The sequence below is a fragment of the Lagenorhynchus albirostris genome, chromosome 3 (genome assembly GCF_949774975.1).
Source record: "Lagenorhynchus albirostris chromosome 3, mLagAlb1.1, whole genome shotgun sequence".
NCBI classification, from domain to species: domain Eukaryota; kingdom Metazoa; phylum Chordata; class Mammalia; order Artiodactyla; family Delphinidae; genus Lagenorhynchus; species Lagenorhynchus albirostris.
Window position 1 is genome coordinate 170,160,705 of NC_083097.1, and position 20,366 is coordinate 170,181,070.

A 20,366-nucleotide genomic window follows, 5' to 3' on the forward strand; every position below is an offset into this window, starting at 1 on the left:
CTGGTGGCGCAGCGGTTGAGAGTCCGCCTGCCGATGCAGGGGACACGGGTTCGTGCCCCGGTCCAGGAAGATCCCACATGCCGCGGAGCGGCTGGGCCCGTAAGCCATGGCCGCTGAGCCTGCGCGTCCGGAGCCTGTGCTCCGCAACGGGAGTAGGCCACAACAGTGAGAGGCCCGCATACCGCAAGAAACAAAAACACAAAAACAAACAAAAAAATTGCTCTGGGAGCCTGGCCTTCTGGTTACTCTGCCAGACGTTGAGGACGGCACAGATAGGATGCTTCAAAATGCAGAGAGGGTAAATGTAACAAAGGCAATTTGCCAGAAAGATTTGCTAGTGATTTACAATGTTATCCCTGATGAGGTTTCCACATGTTCCAAAACTGAATTGGATGAAAGGGTTGGATGTTCACATGACCTTTGATAGTTTATAAAAGATGTTCACCTGTATCATTTGACCCCCAAGGTCCCCTGGGAGGAAGGGGAGGGGGCTGAGCCAACCCCCTGACCGAGGGTGCCCCAGGGTTTGCCTAAGGCATATGACCAACTAAATGCAAGGTGGGATCCTGGAGGGGGTCCTGGGACAGAAAAAAGACATTAGGGAAAACTAGTGAAATCTGAATAAAGAGTAGATTGAGGTCACAGAAATGTACCCACGTCTACCTCTTGGTTGCCACAAACGCACTGCTTATGAATGACGTGACCACTGGGAGAAATTAGGTGATGGGTAGACAGGAACTCTCATTGAAACACCTCTAAAATTCTAAAATTATTCTAAAACATTTATTTAAAAAAAAACTCAGTTAAAAAATTTAGGGAGAGAGGGGCTTCCCTGGTGGCGCAGTGGTTGAGAGTCCGCCTGCCGATGCAGGGGACACGGGTTCGTGCCCCGGTCCGGGAAGATCCCACATGCCGCGGAGCGGCTGGGCCCGTGAGCCATGGCCGCTGAGCCTGCGCGTCTGGAGCCTGTGCTCCGCAACGGGAGAGGCCACAACAGTGAGAGGCCCGCGTACCGCAAAAAAAAAAAAAAAAAAAAAAAAAAATTTAGGGAGAGAATTCCCTGGCAGTCTGGTGGTTAGGGCTCCACACTTCCAATGCAGGGGGCACGGGTTCAATCTCTGGTCGGGGAACTAAGATCCCACATTCTTCGCGGCATGGCCAAAAAAAAAAAAAAAAAATTTAAAAATATATATAAAAATTTAGGGAACCCTCTTGCACTGTTGGTGGGAATGTAAATTGGTACAACCACTATGGAGAACAGTGTGGAGGTTCCTCAAACAATTAAAAATAGGGTTGTCATATGATCCAGGAATCCCACTCCTGGGCATTTATCGGAAGAAAACTCTAATTTGAAAAGATACATGCACCCCAACATTCATAGCAGCACTATTTACATTAGCCAAGACATGGAAACAACCTACATGTCCATCGACAGATAAATGGATAAAGAAGATGTGGTACATATATACAATAGAATACTACTCAGCCATAAAAAAGAACAAAGTTATACCATCTGCAGCAACATGCATGGATCTAGAGATTATTATACTAAGTGAAGTAAGTCAGAAAGAGAAAAATACCATATGATGTCACTTATATGTGGAATCTAAAATATGGCACAAATGAACTTATTTACAAAACAGAAAGAGACTCAGATTTCGAAAACAAACTTTCGGTTTGTTTAACAAAGGGGAAAGGTGGGGAGGAGGGATAAATTAGGAGGTTGGGATTAACATACACACAGTACTATATATAAAATAGATAACCAACAAGGACTTACTGTATAGCACAGGGAACTCTACTTAATACTCTGTAATAACCTACATGGGAAAAGAATCTGAAAAAGAATAGATATATGTATATGTATAACTGAACCACTTTGCTGTACACCTGAAACTAACACAACATTGTAAATCAACTATACCCCAATATGAAAATTTAAAGTTAAAAATGATAAAAGAAAAAAGGGGGCTTCCCTGGTGGCACAGTGGATAAGAATCTGTCTGCCAATGCAAGGACACAGGTTCGATCCCTGGTCCGGAAGATCCCACATGCCGCAAAGCAGCTAAGCCCATGCACCACAAGTACTGAGCCTGCGCTCTAGAGACTGCGAGCCACAATTACTGAGCCCACATGCCACAACTGCTGAAGCCTGCATGCCTAGAGCCCATGCTCCACAACAAGAGATGCCACCGCAATGAAGAGTAGCCCCCGCTCGCTGCAACTAGAGAAAGCCCGCGTGCAGCAACGAAGACCCAACACAGCCAAAAATAAATAAAATTTTAAAAATGATTAAAAAATAAAAATTTAAATGCTGGTTCCCTTTCTCTGAGTTGAGGCTAATTTGTTGCCAATCAAAGGCCAGGATGGAGAACCGACATTCCCACCGTCACCTGCAGGTGGCGCTGTGGCCTCAGGAACGCCCTCTGGGCTCTTGGAGTGGCTAGAATCTCCTCCAGCAGCAGGATCTGCTCTACCGGGCCCGCCGCCTAGGATTGGAACTGCTCTGGCCACTGAGGCCAGAGGGGCGCCCTGGAGAGCGCGGAGGGCCAGGCAGCAGTGGACCGCAGGGATGAGAGATGCGAGGGCCAGAGCAACATGCCCACAGACCTGGAGGCCGAGACTCGCCTCAACGTTGCAGGGACCGTCTATGCCTCCGATCCTTCAACTTTTTGTTTTTTGAATCAATGAAAGACTCACCACAAGTTGGAAACTAGTACAGAGGGGTCCCGGGCACCCTTCACCCATTCCCCCCATGGCAACTCCTTATGCAACTAGGGGACATTAGCCAAACCTGGAGATGGTGACTGATAAACCAGGCACCTTTTTTTTTTTGTCTTATTGAGATATAATTCTCATGCCACACAATTTGCATAAAGTGGACAATTCACTGGTCTTTCTGTACATTCACAAAGTTGTGTGACCATCACCGCAATCAATCTTTGAACATTCTCATCACCCCATGAGGAGGCCCCGTCCTCATGAGCAGTCACCCCCATCCCCCTCCCCAGCCCCTGACAAGTATGAATCCACTGTCTGTGTCTGTGGATCTGCCTGTTCTGGACGTTTCCCAGATTCCATCAATGGAATCACACCCTGTGTGTCCTTCTGTGTCTGGCTTCTCTCACTGAGCATCGTGTTCTCGGGGTCCATCCACGTGGTAGCGAGTGTCGGGGCTTCACTCCTTTTCACGGCTGAGTAATGCTCCCGTGTGTGGAGGGGCACAGTGGGTGTATCCACCGTCCATTGATGGACGTTCGGGCTGTTTCCACTTCTGGCTACTGTGAATCACACTGCTGTGAACATGGGCAGCTTATGAATCATTGTTGAGATGGTGTCTCTCTCTCTGCCCTCACATCTACCATCTGCAAATCTCCCCACGCCCCAGCCCTTTAATGCCCACTGCCGGCTGTCCTCTAGTCCTTGGAGCTGGACTTGGGCAGTGAGGTGACCACCACAGAGCCTCCACCCCGGCTGTGCTCAGTCCAGACTGGCTTAGACCGGAGCAGAGAAGGGCGAGGACAAAACTTGTGCCCACAGGAACACATCCCCGGGGCTCACAGACAGCAGGCTGCGAGGCGCACCAGCTGGCGCCAGGCTGTCCCTGTGATCTTCATTGACAAAGATGCTAGGATTTCACTTTCCCATCAGGGTGAACCCCGAGCCCCCCGTGAGGGGCCGGCCAGCAGTGGATCGAGGCCATCAGGAGGACCTGCTATAGAATCCGCAGAGCTGGCGGCAAAATGAGAATGTGGGACCCCTTGTTCAAAAACTATCACAAATTTCAGGACGGTGACAGCAGAGCCCTGGGGTGCAGACAGGGTTGCATGAAGCCGGGGCCTGCTGACCCCCCACACACCCTGCCCTCAGAACTGCCGACGAGGCAGGGTCGGTAAATCTCAGACACAGACAACGAAAACGCCAGGTGCAAGGTGCCCAGCGCTGTGAGGGAGAAATAAATCACTGGAGGGAAGCAGACAGAACTTAGAAGGGTGGTGATCAGAGGCCTGCATGGATAGGACATTCGCCCACTCTTGTCATGGGCAGGACTATTTTTCTTTTTTTTTTTTTTGGCTGTGCCGCTCGGTTTGCAAAATCTTAGTTCCCCAACCGTGGATGGAACCTGCGCCCCCGGCAGTGGAAGTACAGAGTCCTAACCCCTGGACCGCCAGGGAAGCCCCTGGGCAGCACTTCTTATGACCTGTGAGCCCCACCTCATCCACACTCTTTCCTTTTCTTTTCCTTTTTTAAAAATTGAGACAGAATTCACCTACTATAAAATTCACCCTTTTAAAGCGTCCAGTTCGGGCTTCCCCAATGGCGCAGTGGTTAAGAATCCGCCTGCCAATGCAGGGGACACGGGTTCGAGCCCTGGTCCGGGAAGATCCCACATGCTGCGGAGCAACTAAGCCTGTGTGCCACAGCTACTGAGCCTGCGCTCTAGAGCCTGCGAGTCACACTACCTAGAGCCCGTGCTTTGCAACAAGAGAAGCCACCGCAATGAGAAGCCCGCGCACCACAACGAAGGGTAGCCCCCGCTCGCCCCAACTAGAGAAAGCCTGTGCGCAGCAACGAAGACCCAATGCAGCCAAAAATAAATAAATTTATAAATAAATAGTGTCCGGTTCAGTGTCTTTTAGGAGATTCACAGGGTTGTGGCATCATCACACTAATCCCGGGACACTGTCATCCCCCCTGAAGACACCTGGTGCCCACCAGCATCCCATGGTTCAAAGCTGAGTCTCCCCCGAGAGAGGCGAGATCCCAGACTGCAGGAAGAGCGTGTGCTTTGCTCACCACGGCAGCGCACACTGCTGCCACCGCCGGCCCACAGGAGGTGCTCGCTAGTTCTCGGGATTCTGCACAATCCAGTCGGTACCAAGGGCACAGGCCGGAGAGCCCTATGGATCTGGGTGAGCGGGCCAGCCCCACACAGCTGGGTGGTGTTAGGCGAGGCCCACTCCTGTCATCAAGTTCCATGAGGCTGTGACCTGCATTTTTTTGTAACTCTTTTTGCTTTAATTCAAGTATACTTGATTTACAATATCATGTTAGTTTCAGGTACACAGCATAGTACATACATACTGTGATTCAGTTATACATACACACAGACATATATATATTCTTTTTCAGATTCTTTCCCCTTATAGGTTATTACAAAATATTGAGTTCCCTGTGCTACACAGTAGGTCCTTGTTGGTTATTTATTTTATGCATAGTAAGTAGTATATGTATATGTCAATCCCAACCTCCTAATTTACCCTTTCCCCCACCCACCTTTCCTCTTTGGTAACCCTAAGTTTTGGAAATAAGTTCCTCTGCATCCTTTTTTTTTAGATTCCACACATAAGTGATATCACATGATATTTGTCTCTGTCTGGCTTATTTCACTTAGTATGATAATCTCTAGGTTCATCCATGTTGTTACATGTTGCATTATTTCACTGTTTTTTATGACTGAGTAATACTCCATTGTGTATATGTACCACATCCTCTTTCTCAATTCCTCTGTCCACGGACATTTAGGTTGCTTCCATGTCTTGGCTACTGTAAATAGTGCCGCTGTGAACACTGGGGTGCATCTGTCTTTTTGAATAATGGTTTTCTCTGGATATATGCCCAGAAGTGGGATTGCTGGATCATATGGTAACTCTATTTTTAGTTGTTAAAGGAACTTCCATACTGTTCTCCATAGTGGCTGCACCAACTTACATTCCCACCAACAGTGTAGGAGGGTTCCCTTTTCTCCACACCCCCTCCAGTATTTATTGTTTGCAGATTTATTTATTTATTTTTTTTGCGGTATGCGGGCCTCTCACTGTTGTGACCTCTCCCGCTGCGCAGCACAGGCTCCGGATGCACAGGCCCAGCCGCTCCGCAGCATGTGGGATCCTCCCGGACCGGGCCACGAACCCGCGTCCCCTGCATCGGCAGGCGGACTCTCAACCATTGTGCCACCAGGAAGCCCTGTTTGCAGATTTTTTGATGATGGTCATTCTGACTGGTGTGAGGTGATTCCTCATTGTAGCCTTGATTTGCATTTCTCTAATATTTAGCAACTTTGAGCATCATTTCACGTGCCTTTTGGCCATCAACCTCCATCTTGCTAGCAGATTGTCACCTTCTCAGTGTGCATGCTCTGGTGAAGCCATCGGCTGTGTCGGAGAGGCCCACGTGGCAGGGGACTGAGGGTGGCCTCCAGAACCAAGGCCCCACAGGAGCTGAATCCTGCCTACAACCATATGAACTTGGAAGCAGCAACTTCTCCAGTTGAGCCTTTGTATGAGACCCCAGCCCCAGCCAACACCTTGACTGTAACCAGTGAGAGAGAGGCCCTGAACAGAGGACCCAGCTAAACCAAACCCAGATTCCTGACCCACAGAAACTGTGAGATAATAAAAGTGTTTTGTCGCTAAGTTTGTAGTGATTTGTTACACAGCACTAGCTAATACAATAGGAGACTATTTAAATAAATCATACAGTAGAATAATAGTTTCTGAACACATACATGCCAGTCTCTGTGCTGAGTTTTATATATATATACACACACACACATATATATATATACCCACTCATTTATATATATATATATGTATATGCTCATTTAATTATCCTAACAAATATTATAATTCACTTTTTTTTTTTTCGTGGTACGCGGGCCTCTCACTGTTGTGGCCTCTCCCGTTGCGGAGCACAGGCTCCAGACGCGCAGGCTCAGCGGCCATGGCTCACGGGCCCAGCCGCTCCGCGGCATGTGGGATCTTCCCGGACCGGGGCACGAACCCGTGTCCCCTGCATCAGCAGGCGGACTCTCAACCACTGCGCCACCAGGGAAGACCCTATAATTCACTTCTTATGAAGGAAGAAATGGAGTCACAGAGGAAGAAAGTAAGTTGCTCAAGGTCACGTGTGAGCACAGCCAGGCCTTAAAGGCAGGTCGGACAGACCCCAGGCATGAATTCCTAATCATTTCCCAATACTGGACAGGCAGATGAGAAATATTAGATAAAGGTGAAATGATAAACAAGAGGGATTGCCAAGCTCTGGCCCATGGGCCAAATCCAGCCCACTGCTTGCTTCTGTAAATAAAGTTTTATTGGCACACAGCCACTCCTCTTCATTTCTGGATCGTCTGAGCCTGTTTCTACGCTACAACTGCAGAATTGGGTAGTTGCCACAGAGAGTACGAGGCCTGCAAAGCCAAATATACACACTCGGGACTTTACAGAATTAGTCTGACAATCCCTGAACCAGAGTTAGATTCCAGAGGGCTCTGCAGGCCAGGAACAGAGAAACCCTAAAGTTTCTGAGCAGAGAGAAACACTGCAAAAACCACGGTGGTGCATCTCATGTCCTGGAATCCTCCAGCGGGGAGGTCCCAAACATGAAGCAGTGTCACACTAACTGATTCATCATCATCTTCAAAGTTACAAAATAATAACGCTCGTAATAAAAAGAGAAACGAGGAGAAGGCACACGCAGCTCCAAGGCAAAGTCCTAGGTGGTTTTGAGTCACGACTCCGGCATTTCACGTCTTGCTCCAGAAGGACTTCCCTGCAACTAAGGAGCCTGCCTGCTGCAATTAAGACCTGGTGCAACCAAATAAATAAGTAAATAAATATTTTTTTAAAAAATGGACCTCCCTCATTCCCCAAACTTTCCTTTTAAAAATCTTTCATTTTGGAATAACTGTGGATTTAGAGAAAAGTTGCGAAGCTAGTACAGAGCGTTCCCAAACACCCCAACTCGGCTTCCCTCATGTTAACACCTTAGAGCAGAGGTCGGCCAACCTTTCCACAAAGGACCAGATGTTCACTATTCAGGATTTGTCAGCTCCAGGCTCTCTGCTGCATATTCCTGTTTGTTCGTTTCAACCCTTTAAAAATGGAAAAGGCACTTAGCTCCTAAGCTGTAAAGAAATAGGCCAAGGATAAACAGTATGCTGCATCCATACAGTGGAGTATTATTCAGCCTTGTAAAGGAAGGAGATTCTGACACCTGCTACAACACGGATGAACCTTGAGGACATGATGCTCAGTGAGAGAAGCCAGACACAGAAGGACAAATGCTGTCTGATTCCACTCACCTGAGGTCCCTAGAGTCACATCCATAGAGAAAGGAAGTAGATGGTGGGGACCAGGGGCTGGGGAGTCAGTGTTTCATGGGGACAGAGCTTCAGTTTGGGAAGATGAGAAAGTTCTGGAGATGGATGGTGGGGATGGCTGCATGACAGTGTGAATGTGCTTAGTGCCACTGAGCTGCACACTTAAAAATGGTGAAGATGGTAAATTTTATATTATGTATATTTTACAGAATAAAAATTAATTATAATTTAAATAGCTAATTAATACAATTTTAAAAACAGGCCAATGTAGGCTGGATTTGACCCCCAGGCTCATTTGCCAACCTCTGATGTCCATCACCACGGTATGCGTTTGTCACCACCAAGAAGCCAACATTGGTACACTACTACCAACTCCACACTTTATCCAGATGTCACTGGTTTCTCCACAAATGTCCTTCTCCGGTCCCAGAATCCCATCCAGATCCCACAGTGCATTTAGGCACCTCCCTTTTCTTGAACTGAGTTCTCTCTGGAGCCTCATTTTAGGAAAATCTAGAGCCTCCGGGCCACTCTGCAAGAAAGGTCAGGGGCTTCCCTGGTGGCGCAGTGGTTGAGAGTCCGCCTGCCGATGCAGGGGACGCAGGCTCGTGCCCCGGTCCGGGAAGATCCCACATGCCGTAGCGTGGCTGGGCCCGTGAGCCATGGCCGCTGAGCCTGCGCGTCCGGAGCCTGTGCTCCGCAACAGGAGAGGCCGCAACAGTGAGAGGCCCGCGTACCGCAAAAAAACAAAACAAAAACAAAAACAGAAAAACAAACAACAAAAAAAAGAAAGGTCAGATGAAGGAGGGATGGCAATGAGGAAAGCTGGCGGTCGCCGCCCGGGGCCTGGTGTGCGCACACCGCCCTAGCGCTGTCGCGTTGGGTCACGGGAGCAGCACATCAGGTGCCAGGCGGGACCACCACCACCACCACCGGCCATGTGGCCGCCCCGGAGCTCGGGAGACCTCACAGCCAGGAAGGGGCCACTGCAGCACGTCTCTCCCGCTAATCTCTGTGTGGATGGACGCGAGCTTCCCGTTCTCCGGGCACAATCCCAGCAGTGGAACCTCGGCGTCATTTGGCAAGTCCACACTGGACTTTCTGAGGAACTGCTGGACTGTTCTCCAAAGTGGCTGCCCCATTTTTCCTTCTCGCCCCTTCTCGGCCAGGTACTCAAACATCATAGTATTGCTTTTATTTAATTATTTCTTTGTTTAAAATCTTTATTTTATTATTTTATGTTTATGACTTATTTTTAATTCTTATCTCATTTTATTATTTAAAAATTATTTTTACCTTCTTTCATTATGTATTATTTTTATTATTTAAAAATGTTCATAGCAGCACTATACACAGTAGCCAAAACATGGAAACAACCTAAATGTCCATCAACAGATGAATGGATAAAGAAGATGCGGTGTATATATACAATGGAATACTATTCAGCCATAAAAAAGAATGAGGGACTTCCCTGGTGGTCCAGTGGTTAAGCATCCGCCTTCCAATGCAGGGGACGCAGGTTTGATCCCTTGTCTGGGAACTAAGATCCCACAGGCCATGGGGCAATTAAGCCCGTGTGCCACAACTACAGAGCCCACGCACTCTGGAGCCTGCAGAGCACAACTAGAAAGAAGCCTGCACGCCACAACTAAGACCCGGTGCAGGCAAAAATAAATACATAAATATTTAAAAAATAAGAAAGAAATAATGCCATTTGCAGCAACATGGATGCAACTAGAGATTATCATACTAAGTGAAGTAAGTCAGATAAAGATTAATATTATATGATACCACTTACATAAAATATGATACAAATGAACATATTTACAAAACAGAAACAGACTCATAGACAGAAACAAACTTATGGTTACCAAAGGGGATGGGGGGTGGTGGAGGGATAACTTAGCAGTATGGAATTAGCAGATACTACTACATATAAAATAGATACACAAGGACCGACTGTATAGCACAGGGAACTATATGCAGTATCTTGTATGGAAAAGAATCTGAAGCTGTACACCTGAAACTAACACAATATTGTAAATCAACTATAGTTTAATAAGTAAAATTTTTTAAAAAAAGAACAACAGTAGTATTTGGTATGTGTGAAGAACATATTTACAAAAGTGTGATTTCTGTTCACTGCACAGATTCCATGGTATAGCCTGGTGATTTTCTGTCTTTACAAACTGTTCACTGATCTGGCAAAGAAAATTGCCTCGACATGAATAAATAAGTATTCGTTCATTAGCTGTGCTTAATTAACACAAAACTGATGAACCCCCCAAAATTATTTTTATCTTCTTTCATAATTATTCATTATTTTTTTCCTTATTCTATTTGTTTTATCGGAATAATTCATTATTATTTTATTATTACTACTGCATTTTTCTAATTATTATTGTGTGTATGGGTCTGGCCTGCCTAGTCTTGGAAGGTCAGGTAATGACCCATCGGGCAATTTTGACGGAGTGGAGGGTAGGAACCAGGAACCCTCTCCGTTTTCCTAGCGGACGGAGCTCTCTGACTTGAAGAGGTTTGCACCCGATGCAGGGTGGGTTCCTGCTTGAACACCCAGGAGGCCGACACTGACAGGGACCTCCACCCATCCAAGGTCATATGGGTGTGGCAACCCCACCTCTCGTGTGCGGTGTTCCAAGAAAATGCTTTTGCTTTCCTTTTTTTAATTGTTGTTTTTCACTTCGCACCTAATGCACTAAGAGCTGGAGACCAACCACCTGCGGTTCTTAATTCCCGATTCGCTGAGCCCGGAGTGGCGGGGGGACCCTCAAGCATCTCAGCAGGACCCGGATGGAAAAGCACAGGACCTTTCGCAATGCGGCCGCAGCGAGGTGCACTGGTGTGAATGCCTTGGAGGCCAGACGTTCATCCCCGTCTCAGGAGCCTTAACTTATCCCCATCTGCAGAGTCGCTTTCATCACATAAGGTGACACATTCACAGGTTCTGGAGATCGGGACACGGATGTCTTTGGGGGTCCATCATTCTGCCTACTGCACACTGTAACACCCAACGATGTGAGTGCATCTAGCCCTAGAACATTGCATTTAAAAGCAGGTCCCCAGGACTTCCCTGGTGGCGCAGTGGTTAAGAATCCACCTACCAATGCAGGGGACAAGGGTTCGATCCCTGGCCCAGAAAGATCCCACATGCCACGGAGCAACTAAGCCCGTGCACCACAACTACTGAGCCTGCGCTCTAGAGCCCGCGAGCCACAACTACTGAAGTGCGCCCGCCTAGAGCCCATGTTCCACAACAAGAGAAGCCATTCCATCAAGAAGCCCGTGCACCGCAACGAAGAGTAGCCCTGCTCACCGCAACTAGAAAAAGCCCACGTGCAGCAACGAAGACCCAACGCAGCCAAAAATTTTGAAAATAAATAAATATATAAACAAAAAATTAAAAAAAAAATAAAAGTACTCTAAAAAGCAGCCTATTGGAAGAGGGACGAATTAGGAGGGTTATACCAAGAACCAGGAACTCTGATGAGAGAAAGAAAGAAAAGGAGGGAGGGAGGAGGGAGCCCATCATAGCCCAGATGACAGCTCTGCGCTCACACTTGACCAGCCCATTCATCAGGCTGTTGTGAACAGGACCCAGACACAAGCTGGGTCAATCCTGGCCAAATGGATTTTCTATGTTTCCCCCAAAGCCCCTGCCAGTATCATAACAAGATCATACCAACAGGATCAAGATTTTCTGGCCACTCCAGCCTGGATTAACCTACTCGGCAGCCATCCCCAGGCCCGGGGACCATGGAAGCCCCACAAGCGGATCAGACAAGGGCCCTAATAGAATCACGCCCTGGGATTACTCCCAAATCTCACTTGGCCGATGGAAAGCATATTCTGGCCAGTGCTGAGCTGATTTCTACAAGATCGCGCCGGGCAGCAGGCAACCTCTTTCCTTCTCTCGTTGTGCGGGACAGACTCCGCACATCAGCCTGACTCTCACCCATTCCCATCACCACTCCCCGCCTGGGAGATTCAGTCCCTTCCACCTCCTGGCGTGAAGCTTTCGGCGAGGCCCCTCTGCTCCACACTGCGTGGAACGCAGAGATGGGACCGTACAAACTTGTTCTTCACCCACCCTGTTGCTGTCGTCAAAGCTTTGCGGGGAGGAGGGTGAAAGTGGCTAAAATAAGTGGACAAAAGGCATCCCAAGTAGGGTTCCAGGAATTGCTACTCCACCCAGATTGCCCTGGGAATGGACTGTGCCCCTAATTCCTGATAAAATCACAATCTCGGTCACTCCATAGAGCATCTCTCTGTGGTGGCAGGTGGTGTGCCCTTTCATTTCCTTCAGTTTTTTAGGGACATTGGGCAACTAATGTTCCCATCCTGACTGATTTCCAGAGCTACGTTCACCTGCTGTGGCAGCGTCTCCAATGCTCCCAGCCTCCTGAGATTCACGGCCTTCCTGCAGTCTCCTCCCGCTTGGTATCAGGGTCTTCGTGACCAATTCCACATGACAACCGTGATAGCAGGTCACTTCTGAGACCAGTCATAAAAGATGTGTGCTAGGGGTAAGACGGGAATAAAGACACAGACCTACTGGAGGATGGATTTGAGGATATGGGGAGGGGGAAGGGTAACCTGTGACAAAGTGAGAGAGTGGCATGGACATATATACACTACCAAACGTAAAATAGATAGCTAATGGGAAGCAGCCGCATAGCACAGGGAGATCAGCTTGGTGCTTTGTGACCGCCTGGAGGGGTGGGATAGGGAGGGTGGGAGGCAGGGAGACGCAAGAGGGAAGAGATATGGGAACATATGTATATATATAACTGATTCACTTTGTTATAAAGCAGAAACTAACACACCATTGTAAACCAATTATACTCCAATAAAGATGTTAAAAAAAAAAAAAAAAAAAGACGTGTGGCTTCTGTCTGCTCTCAGGGAGCCGGCCACCATGTAGTGAGGAGGCTCGAGCAGCACCATGGGGGCCCATGTGGACAGGAGCCATGTAAGGGGCCATCCTGGAAGCAGCTCCTCTGACCCCGTCGAGCCTTCAGATAAGGCAGCCCTGGCTGATGTGTGCTTTACAGACTCCCGAGGGACCCCGAGCCAGAACCACCAAGTTAAGCTGTTTCCAAGTTCCGGACCCATACAAACTGTGAGAGAGTGGATGTTGGTTGTCTAAACTAAGTTTTTAGGGTAATTTGTTACACAGCAAGAGATGACTGATACACCTGCCATCTGGGCTGATTCACCAGACAGCTCCATGTATATTTTTTTCACCAGTATGATTTTCTAACGGCAAGCAACTAACAGCATTGGATTTTTCATTTTCTTGTTTTCCCATCTATAGACCTGATCATCTGCGGGGGACACAAGAGACTAACGGGACACAGTAAATTCAACGAGGGGAGAGCAGGAGAACAACTGGGACAAGAAAAGGAAGCCTTTGGGGTCTCACAGATCATCAAGAAATACCAGCAGCTGGTTCTGAGACTGAACAAATCCACTGCCTTGATCTGCTTCTCTCTAAAGCAGGGTCTTGCCCTCAGCCCTCCTGACGTGGGGGCCTGTCGTTCTGTGGGGGGCCGTCCTGGGCACTGTGGGGTGTGCAGCAGCATTCCTGGTCCCCACACACTCATGCCAGGAGCCCCTCCACCAGTTGTGATGAGCACAGATGTCCCCAGGCGTGACCCAGTGTCCCCTGGGAGGCGAGACTGCCCCCGTGGAGATCCTCTGCTCTGGCATGCCCCTCACGGGCAGGAATGGCAGGGACCCAGCACCTGGCGACAGGCAGATCCCCCCCCGGCCCAGGCCCCTTCTGAGAACCGAGTGGGTGGGCCCGGGAGGTCTGAGCCCCCTTCCCTTCCCACAGCGACATCCCACCAGCGTGTGGCAGGCGCACCTTGCCTCACTGGAGGCTCAATATAGACACGCACTGCAGTTATCACCCCAGCCTTCACTCATCACCACAGCAACCATCTAAATGTGTCACCCTGAGGAGCTCTGATTGCATGAAGTGGGAGGAGAAGCCTGGGGGGTGGGGGATGGCAGCCTGAGCCTCGCCACCTGAGCTCCTGAGCCCCGGGAGAGACTCGCAGGGAGGCACCCGGGGCAGACACGCTGCTCCAAAGCCACGGGACTGAACAGATCAGGGGCCAGCACACCCCAATCAGACGGGACAAAAGGTCCTGGCATGCTTGACCCAGGGGCTAAAGGTCTCTGGGGACTCAGCAGAAAGGGGGGAAGGAGGCTGCTGCCCTCAGCTCTGTGTCCTGGTGCCTTAGAGACTCCCAACCCTCCTCCATGTAACACAAGGTGGGGTCTCCTTGCTTTTTACCGTCTGACCCCTGGGGGTTGATTCTGCTTCTTGATGTGAGCAGGGAACAGACTCAATATTTTCCCAAATAATTAAGACAGGGTCTCCCCTGTCAGCCCTGCTGACACTGGGCGGGTCCTCCTCTGTGGGGGGCCGTCCTGGGTGCTGTGGAGGTACAGCAGCATCCCTGCCCCCATCCACTCGAGGCCCAGGGCACCCCCAGTGTGACAACCACAGACGTCCCCAGACCTCTGCCACTGTCCCCCTGGGGACAGGATCACCCCACTGTGCTAGGCAGCAATCATCAGACCCCCCCCCGCCACCTGGCGCTGTACCGTATGGGGGAACGGGCGACTGCTTTGGGAAGAGGACCAATTTCCGACAGAAAAAAAAACAAAACCATGTACACACAGATTTCGTTTTCCACTCAAAATTAAAATAGCTTCACTCAGTCCCCCGGAAGGGGGTGGGTGGGGACAGATATTCCTGCATCTGAGAGGCAGCATGGGTGGCGTTCAGACCCACCTTCATGACTGACTAAGGCCCGCCTGTGCCTCAATTTCCAAATCTGTGACATGGCAATGACACCAGCACCCCACACCTGAGCAGGTTGGTTTTTTCAGATTAAATAAGTGAACATCTATAAAATGCAGAAATCAGTGCTGGTATATTGTTAATAGCGTATAACTTCTTTATTAGTAGGACTTCTTCATAACATTAGAACATCTATTAACTGCTTTGTTGACAAGGCCACCAGGGCTCAGCAAAGTGTTTCTGTGAAGGGCCAGTGGCAAATACTTTTGGCCACTGTCGCTACTACCGGACTTGGCCAGTCATCGACCAGTGGGTGAGGCTCTGTGCCGACAAACATTTACAAACCCAGGTGGCTTGGATCCGGCCCAGAGGCTGTAGCTTGCGACCCCCAGACTGGACGATGGTCTATGAGGAGATGGCACCGGTGCTCACACGGAGGCACCGCTGCAGAGGGAAACTAGATCCCGGGTCCTAACCAGAAGGACCCCGGTGCCCCTCACCATCACCCAGCAAGATCATCCCAGACCATCTGCAACATGAAACCTCACCGCCACAGAGGCGTCATTTCTCTTAGACTCAGAGAAGGGGCTGTTGCTTCCCCATCACCTTGAAAAAAATTCATGGCCCGACTTCTGTTAGCAAATACCTCCTCTCTATCAACCTTGGCTGCAAAAGGCAACCAAAATAGCTCGACTTGGTGAGCAAAATATTTTCTTATCATTCTGGACAGGGCAGTTTACCGTCTGCAAAATCGCCACCGGTAACGGCCCCAAGTAATCCTTCCCTAGAAGGAGAAATGGTTCCTGGGGACAGAGAGTCTGAGAAAACCTCTAGAGGATGTGACAACTCAGTGTCCTGGGGATCCTGCATGTGTCCTGGGGCAGAAAAGGGGCATCAGGGGAAAATTAAAGAAATCCAAATGAAGTATGGACTTTAGTTAATAATGACATATCAGTATTGGTTTCTTAATTGGGACAAATGTACCAGATTTGATGTAAGATGTTAAGAACGGGGCGGGGGGACCGGTTGCGGGGGGGGCGGGTATGTGGGAACTCTCTGTACTGTCTTCCCAGTTCTCCTGTGAATCTAGAACTAGTCTGAAATGAAAAGTTCATTTAAGAAGAAAAAGGAAAGAAGGGAGTGATGACAATTAGCTACTTATGTTCAAGAAGGCTTTGAAATGTGATTGAAGGAATATTAAGTCCCCGTGACAGCATGCAATAATGACAGGGTTATATAAAGCCCAGAAAAGAAAAGACGCTAAGAACAGGATATGCCAATCAGCAGGGGAAGTTTGCTCCCAGGAAAGGAGTGAGGAGGGGGAGAAAAGACAGGTGACTGAGTGGCTCCTGCGACAGCCATGGTGGACCCTGGCACAGGGGCTGCTTCACATGAGGAATCTTCTGGAACATCCCAGGCGGATCCGGGCCACGTGGCGCATCCACTCGAAAGGCCATGGCGCCCAGGCGGTGCTGGAGCGAGGTCTGCTGAGTACGCAGCCAGCGCCTGGGCCTGGGGGAGGGCAGCGGTTTTATGGATGGAGAGTTCTGGAACATGAGGGTGAAGCTGTAGTCCAAAGAAAGACAGACAGACAGCTAATACGACTCGGCATCCTGGTCTTTGCAAGTTGACTTATTGGACACTTTTATCTACATCAGGGTTTCTTCCTCTTGGCCTTGCAGACATTCAAGGCCGGGTCATTCCCTGTCAGGGGCGTCCTGGGTGCTGCGGGGTGCGGAGCAGCCTCCCTGGCCCCCACCCCCTTGATGCCAGGATCACCCCGAGTCGTGACAACCACAGATGTCCCCAGACAGTGTCCCTTGTGGCAGGACATCCCAGATGAGAACCACTGACCTACAAGAGCTAACAATCTACACACGGGTCCATAGGAGCGTACTTATCCTCACTCTCCAGATGGGGAAACTGAGGCTCCGAGAGGCAATAAAGCCAGTCTTCGGCCACCAAGTTGGGAGGAAGCCTCGGAAGGAGATGGGCAGTGCTGATCTATCAGCGCGTGGGCCAAATCCTGCCCGCCCCTTGTGTTTGTAAATACAGTTTTGTTGAAACACGGCCACAACCATTCACTTACACATCAGCTATGACATTCGCTCCTACAAAGGACCAGCTGGCCCGTAAAGCTGAAAATATTTACCCCCTGGCCCTTCATAGTGTTTACTGGCTCTGCACAAAGATCCTCTCTCACCGCCTCAAAGCCCCGCAGGGTTTTCTTCTCAGACTAAGTGTTCACTGAAGGTTCTGTTGGAGGCGTGAAGACAGCAGAGGCAGCCTCCCTGGAAGTGAAAGGAGTTCGGGCTGGTTCTGCCTGGCTCTGGCCAAGGAGGCCTGCCCCACGATCTATCCGCTCCTCGGCCAGAAGGGGGTCTGCCCACTCCCCGACTACCAACCCCACCCCAGCCCGGCCCCAGGGAGCGCGTGTCATAGTAGGTGTGCGGGACTGTCGGGGTGATTAGCGGCTGGCAGCCCCCCAGCCTGTCTGCCTTTGAGGCTGCGGTGCGTGGGCTGCGCTGTCATCTCAACCTCGCTCTCACGTGGGATGGAGCCAGGCTTCTGCTCTGTGCTCTGGTGTTGGCGGGAACCGCGTCTCCCTGACCCTGCAAGGTCAGCCCTGCAGCCTCTGGAGGGTAGAACGTGCTGAGCGAGGACGGGCACAGCTGCCCCAGCTCATCTTCCCGGAGCCCCAGCTGCCTCGGTGCAGCTCTGGTCCCGGTGCTGAGACCCACAGAATACGCTTTCATCTGAAGGTCACCTTTGGCCAGGCTTTCTCATCAGCACTGCGGTCACTTTCTGGGGTGGGGCAGCATCTCTGACCCCACCCCGTCGATGCCAGGAGCACCCCCAGTCATGACCACCACAGATGTCCCCAGATGTCATCCAGTGTCCCCCGGGGGCAGAATCACCCTCAGTGAGACCCCCTGGGTTAGGGATCCCACGGACCCCCAGGAAGCTGTGCGCCCCGTGACCATCTGACGTCTGAGGTCTGGGATGCTGCACACATTTAAATACACACCTGAGTGGGAGGGAGAGGAGGTGACTCAAAGACAGTGGGGGTGACCCTGGCTTACACCATCTGACCATCGGGGATTTATTCTGGTGTCTAGTAAGGGCTAGGGACCTAACTCAATTGTTTTTCCAAATAACTGACACAGGATTTCTCCCCTTTGGCACTGTGGACATCTGGGGCCAGATCATTCTCTGTGGAGCCGTCCTGGGCACTGTGGGGTGTGGAGCAGTATTCCTGCCCCACCCACTCAATGCCAGGAGCCCCTGGTCATGACAACCACCGATGTCCTCAGACATGGCCCAGTGGCAAATATGGAAACCACTTGCTCCGTTGAAAGTAACTCCTTGGCAGTAAGCGCTGGACTCTACCCGTCACTCAGAGACCAAACTAGGGAGGCAGAGATGAGGTGAAACCAAAAGTCAGGCCGCAGCACGCCGGGCACCTCCAGATGTTCCACACCTGACAAGCTCCAAATATATGGTTTGCTGAGGGGTTCTGTTTTGGTTTTCCAACCCTTGTTTACTTCATGACCTGACCCTCACCAACTGTATTCATTTCCTGGGGTTGGCCGCAACAAATGACCACAGGCAGGGCGGCTTCAAACCACAGAAATGTATCCTCTCCCAGTGCCGGAGGCCAGAAGCCCGAGATCAAGGTGTCCACAGGGCTGGTTCCCTCGGAGGCTGTGAGGGAGGAAGTGCTTCCTGCTCTCTCCCGGCTTTTGGGGCCACTGGTGATTCTTAAAGAATTCTTCAAGTTCTTGACCTGTAGACACATCAGCCCAATCTCTGCCTCTGTCACACACAGCCTTCTTCTCTGTGTGTCTGAGTCTTCATGTGGCCTTCTTATAGGGACACCATCCTTTGGATGTAGGGCCCACTGAAATCTGTATAACTCTTTCTTTTTTTTAGTACACTTTTTTTTTCTTTTTTTGGCTGCACCAGCCTATGGGGTCTTAGTTCCCCAACCAGGGATCAAATCGTGCCCCCTGCATTGGAAGGCGAAGTCTTAACCACTGGACCACCAGGGAAGTCCCCCAGCATGACTCATTTTAACTAGTTACATCTGCAGAGACCCTAATTCCAAATGAGGCCTGATGTCCAGGTACCAGGGGTTAGGACTGGAACATATCTTTTGGGGGGAACACAGTTCAGCCCACAGCACCACCTCTTTGGCCTTCCCTCCTGCTCTCCCAGCCTCATCCCATGCCCCAGCTCTCCTGACCCCCACATATGCCGGCCCCCGAACCGCGTCCTTCGCGCCGATCAGAAAGTGCTCCCGGGTAACCGGTTCCGCATCCGCCACGCTCCCCTGACTCCCCAACGTCTCCTGGAGGGCTGTGTGCTGGGAAGCAGCTCGCCCGGGAACATTCCCCCTCGAGGCCCGAGGAGGCGGCGCGCTGAGCTCCGTGCCCGACCCACGGTCACGAGTTTGAGGCAGGCGGGCGGGTGATGGCGATGTGGGTCCCTGGAGACACGACACCTGGCTTGTTGGCAGGGGGCGCTGCTCCCGGCCCAGCTGCCACCACGTGGGAAGTGGCCTGATGACCTCAGCTCCTCCAAGTGTCCTGAGAAGCTGGGAGGGCTGTTGTTGTTGTTTTTAATCGTAAAAGTTCCCAATTTGGGCTGCGTCGCGCCCGGTATGCAGGATCTTAGTTCCCCAACCGGGGATCGAAGCGTGGAGTCTTCACCACTGGTCCGTCGGGGAAGCCCCCCAACTTGTACTTTAAAGACTGCTCTGTGGAGATGAAGTCCGTGTGGATTTCGGCTCCGGAAATCTAACTCCGACAGACGGCAGTGTTGTCATAGGCAGTCAATGCACGGGTAACCCCATCTACTGTCATTCACATTAGGAGCCTATGCGCCCCAAGACACAGGCACCATACAGAACATCTCCGTATATAATTTACTGGGCATTGGCCACGGCTTTCTAGAAAAGCAAACTTGAAACTTTCAGCTGAGCTTCTGGGCCCAGGAATTAGCTTTTAATTATAAGGAAAGCAACTAGGCCCTTTTTCCTCTGCCATTTTTATTTAACATTCTATCACTGCATTTTCTCACATCACTAAGTATTCTTTGAAGACATAGTTTTTCATGGCTGCCCATGATATATTAACATTGAGTTAATATATCATAATTGATGAACTAATTTCCTTACTATTGGCCACTTAGACTGTTCCCACTTTTTGCTTTATAAATAATGCTGCTGCATTATTTATTTACTCTAATTACTTTAGAGTAATTATCTCTAATTACTGATGTATTTCTTAATATATATATTTTAGAGACGGCATTGAGGGATCAGAGACCGTTACATATTTTTAAGGTTCCCGCAAACACACTACTAAATTATTGTTGAGAAAGATTATGCCACCTTATACTATCCTTCTGTCCACACCCTCATCA

General features: G+C 49.9%; 1 protein-coding gene across 1 annotated transcript in view; it reads right to left on the bottom strand.

The window, feature by feature from the left end:
* GNG7 (G protein subunit gamma 7) overlaps positions 1–20,366 on the bottom strand; it is a 155,685-nt gene that overhangs the window by 108,201 nt on the left and 27,118 nt on the right. The gene's annotated exons all lie outside the window — the stretch shown is intronic.